Consider the following 7,306-nt stretch of genomic DNA (forward strand, 5'->3'; position numbering starts at 1 on the left):
AAAAAAACAAACAACACGATCAAAAAATGGGCAGAGGACCTGAACAGACATTTCTCCAAAGAAGATATGAGCATGGCCAATAGACACATGAAAAGTTGTTCATCATCACTAATCACCAGGGAATTGCAAATCAAAACTACACTAAGATATCACCTTACACCCATTAGATTGGCAAAAATCTCCAAAACCAAGAGTGACAAATGTTGGAGAGGTTGTGGAGAAAAAGGAACCCTCATACACTGTTGGTTGGAATGCAAACCAGTGCAGCCACTATGGAAATCAGTATAGAGATTTCTCAAAAAGTTAAAAATAGAAATACCCTATGACCCAGCCATCCCACTACTGGTTATCTATCCTAAGAACCTGAAATCAGCAATCCCAAGAGTCCTATTCACCCTTATGTTCATCGCAGCATTATTTACAATAGCCAAGACGTGGAACCAACCTAAATGCCCAGAAACTGATGACTGGATAAAGAAGATATGGTATATATGCACAATGGAATACTACTCAGCCATAAAACAGGACCAAATTGTTCCATTTGCATCAACATGGATGGACCTTGAGGGTATTATGTTAAGCGAAATAAGCCAGACAGAGAAAGACGAACTCTATATGACTCCACTTATAGGTGGAAGTTAACATATAGACAAGGAGAACTGAGCGGTGGTTACCAGGGAAAAGGGGGGGTGGGGGGAGGGCACAAAGGGTGAAGTGGTGTACCCACAACATGACTAACAATAATGTACAACTGAAATCTCACAAGGTTGTAATCTATCATAATCTTAATTTAAAAAAAAGAAGTTATGTTAAGTGTGGTTATCCTTGATTCAAGAAAAATTGTCTGATGTGTTTAGATATTCCATCATTTATTTTCTAAAAGAATATGTTGGTGGATAAAAGTAAAGAAAATGATGTGAAATATGTAATCCTGAGCTAGAGAGACAAAGAGCTGGCTAAAATGGAGGCATTCCTGATTCTCACTTCAAAATGAAGCCCCTAATGTTCGTCTTTGTATCCTAATTAGATGGAAGATGAGACAGTGGGGATGCTCCCTTCAAAAGATTGAGATTGACGTTAGCCAGTTTTTGAGTTTCATTGTAGACAAGAAAAGAAGTAACCTAAGCTTGCCTAAGTCTCCTCACACAGACTCTCTATTTTTGGCTCTCAAGAGTAGCAGATACTCGCAGACCATCACAAAACAAGTCAGACTCCAAAAGGGATGAGTAAGGATAAACTCTCACTATGGGGCTGGGTACAGAGGGCAGGTGCCATGGATGGATGTACAGGGATTCTGGGGTGATTTCAGTCTACCCTGATGACTATTACCTCTTTGTCCTCAATCTCTAGGTTCAAACAACCAAAATTACACAGTGGAGAATCTCATGGGGATGGGAGTGTCTGCCTTGACCATGCTGGTTCTCAGGGTGCTGCTGTTTCAAACCCAGCACAGTCGGACAAGGACCCAAGTTGCAGCCAGGAGATAAACACAAGAGAAAACAAACCCACTATTAATGAGGTAGAACTTCTGAAATAAATATAACGATACTAAGAGGTTCTGAAAGGAAATCTGGGGCACAAAATTGGGGGAACTGTCTGCTTAGAATACTGAGAATGTAAACATGGTTCAGGTGCAGGAAAATGTCTTGGTTGTTCCTGTAGAGGATTTTCTGTAATGAAACTGTGGCAATTTCCCCCCATACCACGATTGTTTGTCCTTTTCTCACCCCTGTGACATGAGGCTACCTCCACAAGGCAAGTTTAGGTCCACACCTGTCTTCACCTTCATGCTCTTGTCCACTTTCATGTAATACATTTTCCTCTTTTTTTATTTACCACATTACCTGATGTTTGCAATTCTTCAGCTCAGAACACAGAATCTGTTTTAAATAACTGAATAAGCAGGTGAAAATTGGTTCCAGATTAGAACAGATAAATCCACAATAATTCTCTAAAACCCGCTCTGGAACCTTTAAACCCCGCTTTCCTCATCTGAAGATACCTGGTATAGTTTCTCCAGAAATACCAACAGTTTGAATGAGCACACTGGTGTTTCAAGTGAAAATCAGGTGGTGTATTGGTAAACCAGCTCTCTGAAAAAATAATTATTAAAAATGGTGGAATACTACAAAGATATCTTGGACCATTTTGTTCAATATGGAAACCACAAGGTCTTGTGGAACACAGACAATGCTCTTCTTGACTTTCTTTTGTTAACTTATAAGCTTATTTGTTGTTATTGGTAAATAACCCAGTTCTGTCCATAACTTATGTTTCTATTCCATACCACTTAGTGAGGTGGGATTGAAGCAGGATAGAGAAAGTCATAGCCTTCACTAGACACTGAATATCAACCAAAGTTGCTCTTTATCTGTTACAGCAAATATTTCATACGATGGCTTTGAGATTCCCTCAAAACGTGATCACCCTTTACCTGTTCAGCCTTGCTTGAGTCTAATCAGGCAATGAGCCTCTTTCCCAGGTGAGAAAATGGATTTCTGAACACTTTGCCCAATATGACAAGAAATGTAATTAGGAATTAATATGAGTTCATATAAGTTTCTGAGCCCATCATGCCCCATGAATGAGAATTGAGGTGGAGGTCATCAATATGAACTTGGGGGTTATTTCAGAGATACGGTTCACCCATCTTTGCTTTTTGTTGTTAAAATCATTGTTCTCTGAGGGAAAGATGGTAGGAGCTCTTATTCTGCCATCCTGTTGATGTCTCTCTGTATGTCTGCTTTTTTCATTCTGACAGTCTCCAAGTTTTAATATGATGTAATTTCACGATTGTTTTCTCACAATATTTTAGATATTTAAACAAATAGTTCATGTTTTCACAGTTTACTAATTTCATGAAGTATTGGATGTTTTAATAATAGCTTCTTATTGTTAATTGCTATTTATATTGCAGCATGCTCAAGGATCAGAATGTATACTCTAGAAACTTGAAAACAATCAGAGATGATTTTTTTTCCTAGTAAGAGCTTAACATTTTGGGTACAATATGATCCTTAAATATGCATATTTCCTCCTTATTGCTGTATGCACAACACCATATTATTTATTTACTTATTTTTGTACGTCTATATATCACAAATTATTTCATGCATATTTATATAACATAAATAAGGCAAAGCTTTCTAATATTTGTACAGATTAGATCAACCATTTAAGTGTGTCATTTACTCTTATAAAACATTTTTTTCACCCACTTGATCTTATAAGTGTTTCTTTGAATCTCCAATTATGTATTTACTTATGCTTTATGTATTTCATGAACAGTGATTAGATGAAGGTTGTTTATGAGTGCTATATCTTGAAGGTGAATGTACTATTTTAAAAGATAAAATATTTGAAAAGATAAAATAATTAGTCTTTGGGTGGTGAATGTGATGTAATCTACACAAGAATTGAAATACAATGACGTACACCTGAAATTTATATAATGTTATAAACCAATGTAACCACAAGAAAAAAAGAGAGAGATGAAGGCACAAAAAAAAGTATAAAAAAGATCTTTTCATAGAAAAAAAGAAGTTAAAATGATAAAATAATTTTTCCTTATAAAACCATTTTTCTCTTACATTCAATTTTGTTGACTATATCTATCAGCTAACTTTATTCAATAATAGTAATACATCTTTTATTGATTTAAAATACTGTTTAATAATTTTGTTTCAGATAAGATTTTATTGTTGCACATATCTGGTTTTTCAGGGGCACATACTTTGATCTAACCCTTGAGTCAGCCAATTAATCTTTTAATATTTGGTAAGAAATGAACAATTTTAAATTATTACCACCATTTTATGTAAGCATGGGTTCATTATGGATTATGATATCCTGCTTTCTGCTGCTTTCATTTCGAATTTCCAGACCATTTTTGGCTGGATCAAGATTTATTTGTTTTATATAATTACATCCAGCCAGTTTGGAGGTTATGCATTGTGTTTCTAATATTAGGTAATTATTCCCATTGTTAATATTAGTATTTACATTTATAATTTTGAGCAGTTTTTTATTCACCCTCTCCTCTAGATGAGAAAAGGACATTACACAATAGCTGAACTCTTAATACTTACATTCTTTCAAAATCTCTCTCTCTCTCTCTCTCACACACACACACACACACACACACACAAACACTCCAAATATTTTGTTTCAGCTTCTGTAAATAAAAATGTACATATGCATGTAAATACAAATATAGTTTTCCAATGTTTATTTGTCTTGCCATCTTTTCCTCACTTTTGCATCTCCTATTCTTTTGGCTTACTTACATACTTTAGGTTTGCTTCAGTGCCCAGGTAAACAGTAAAATATCTAAAACTTTGTATATGTTGAAATGCTTTATTTTCAGTCTTTATTTTTATGAAGATATTTGAAAACATTATCTTATTTCAAATAAAGTATAAGAACTAATTACTAGGAGGGGAAAATGCATCTGATGGTTAAGGATCTACCCCAAAACCCCCATCTCTCACAAAGATGAAGACTGACATGGCGGTTTAACATGAGAGACATGAGTCCAAACAGACCAAATATGCCCCAGGTCTCCTTGCACTTACGAATTTCTCCCCTGCTGATCCTTTCACCTTTGCCCCTTAATAGTAATTTGGGTGAGCATAGAATTTTTCTATACACACAGTTAATTCCATGAATTTACTTTTCCCATATACTTTGCCATGTTTTGAAATGTCTTTTCTCCAACAATTTCCCTCATTTTGCCATGAAATGTCAAAATACAGATTTCATTGATATATCCACACACCCCAGCACTTAGATGTTCCTTCTACATCTCTGTAAAATGCCCACCATTTGCCTCTAGGACTGCCACAGACATCATTCTCACTGATTTCCCCCAGAAACTCACAACATACATTGTCCTTCTCTTTCTATTCTCCATGCATCTTAATTTTATAATTCCAGTCTCTGTGCATTGCACCCTACGAATTTCCCTCAATATTGTATTTCACTTTCATAATTGGATCTTCAGCTGTACCATCTACTTGACGAAAAGAATATTTTGAGTGTGTTAAATGAAAGTATTATTTTTCTGCCTCTATTTGCCAAATTCATTTCTAAAATATTCTTCTATAATATAACCTCTGTTTTTCTTTCAAAAATTCCTTTTCCTTCCTTGTTTTTTCAGATATTTAGATATCTGGTTAAAGAGAGAAATTCATTCACCTGGAGCAGACAGAACACACTGGAGCCTGGGGACAAGGCTGAGTTCTCCAACCCACGCTTGACAGAGAATTATGTAGAGAGATATCACTGTTACTATCTTAGCCACACTGTCTGGAAAGAGCACAGTGACACCTGGAGCTGGTGGTGACAGGTGAGAGGACACTCAGGGGTCCCAGTCTCAGGCTTTACCCTCAGGAAGGGTGTCTGCTCTCAGTTGTGCCTCCCCACTCGCAGCCCAGCCCTGGGGGATATGTGGGAGCTGTGAGCCCCACTTAACACGCTGGCTCCTGCTGTCCCAGGATTGTACAGCAAACCCTCTCTCTCAGCCCTGCCGACACCTGTGGTGACCTCAGGTGGGAACCCTCACAGCTGGGATTTGACAGGTTCATTCTAAGGAAGGAGAACACAAGTACTCCTGGACCCTAGATTCACAGCAACACCCCAATAGACATTTCCAGGCTTGTTGTCTATGCACCCTGTGGCCTCCAGTCACAGGTGGATCTTCAGATGCTGTGGTTGTTACAGGAACAAACCCCAGGTGTGGTCACATCCCAGTAACCCAGTGAAATACCTGGTGCCAGGTGAGAAATTTCCATCCTGCCCCACTCATATTTTGTGGCACCAGACAGCTTACTGGGGTCTTTGCTCCCAGGGGAGCCCCAGATGAGAGTGTAGATTGAGGGGAGCATGGGCTCCTGGGCCAGAGACACAGAGGGTGAGAGAGAGTGATACCTGGGGGGCAGGACTAGAGAAGGGGGTTTATGGGAAGAATCAACCCCTGCAATCCACAGGTGGCCTTTCTCCCACATGAGTCTGGGAAGCCCTCCATCCTGACCCAGCAGGGCTCTGTCATGGCCTCTGGACAGAGCCTGACCCTCCAGTGTCTCTCTGATGTTGGCTATGGCAGATTCGCTCTGTAGAACAAGGGGGCACATGACCTCCCCCAGAGTCTTGGTCCTCAGACTCAGGCTGGACTCTCTCAGGCCAATGTCCCCCTTCTCCCTGTGAAGAGGTACCACTGGGGCCTGTACAGATGCTATGATGGACACAACCACTCTCCCGAGTAGTCAGCCCCCAGCGATCCCTTGGACATCCTGGTGGCAGATGAGGAGCCAGTGGATTCACCCAGAATCTGCACAGGCTCTGTTGGGGAAGCTCCAGGTAGTGCTGCCAGGAAGATAGATGTGGGATCTCCAGGGAGGGAGAGATATTAAGAGAGAGAGAAGATAGGTGGAAAGAGGGAGAGACTCAGAGAAAACAAGACAGACAGAGATGAGGGTCCTCAGAGAGAGATCTGGGGACTCTCAGTTTAGAACAAGGTGGGCAAGCAGCCCCTCACCCACCCTTCCTCTCTCTAGGGCTGCTCCCTGGCACACCCTCCCTCTCAGTGCAGCCGCATCCCACAGTGGCCTCAGGAGAGAATGTGACCCTGCTGTGTCAGACGTGGAGCTCAAGGGATGCTTTCCTTCTGTCCAAGGAGGGGACAGCTGATCCCCTACTGTGTCTTCTATCAAAGTACAGAGCTCAGCAGGACCAGGTCCAATTCCCCATGAGTCCTGTGACCTCAGCCTGCGGGGTTACCTACAGGTGTTGCAGCTCATACAGCACCAGCCCCTACCTGTTATCACACCCCAGGGACACCCTGGAGCTCATGGTCTCAGGTGAGCAGCCCTGACCTTGTCCTTTCTGAGCTCAATCGGCTCAGGGCTCTATCCTCAAGAAATCTGAGACAGTAATAAATGAGGGGCACAGGGTGAGACCCCACAGAGGAGAGTCCAGCTCATGAGAGGGTGGAAAGAGACAGGGTCCTCTCACCCCTGGAGCACCATATCCCTGAAGTCTCAGCAGAGATAAAGAATACGGAGGGTAGAGTAAGACATGAGTGAACCCAGGAGGAATGTGACTGGACTGAGGGTAGAAGACAGGGCCCACCACTCACCTCCTGATGTCTCCATCTCAGAATCTGAACCTCTGGTGTCCCAGGTCCCCCTGGACACTCTCCAATAAAGAGAAGCATCCTTGCCTGTGGGTACCACCCTGCACAGCCCTCAAGTGCTCACCTGGAGGTCTCCAGCCACTCAGTGCACACCTGAGACTGAGGGATGGCGCA

The 7,306-nt window shown here is 41.1% G+C and overlaps 1 pseudogene; it reads left to right on the top strand.

Moving 5' to 3' along the window:
- The first annotated feature begins 1,622 nt into the window (after nucleotides 1-1,622).
- LOC106840965 (leukocyte immunoglobulin-like receptor subfamily A member 6) lies at nucleotides 1,623-6,871 on the top strand (annotated as a pseudogene).
- Nucleotides 6,872-7,306: the final 435 nt, after the last annotated feature.

The sequence above is a fragment of the Equus asinus genome, chromosome 26 (assembly GCF_041296235.1).
Source record: "Equus asinus isolate D_3611 breed Donkey chromosome 26, EquAss-T2T_v2, whole genome shotgun sequence".
In the NCBI taxonomy this organism is placed as follows: Eukaryota; Metazoa; Chordata; class Mammalia; order Perissodactyla; family Equidae; genus Equus; species Equus asinus.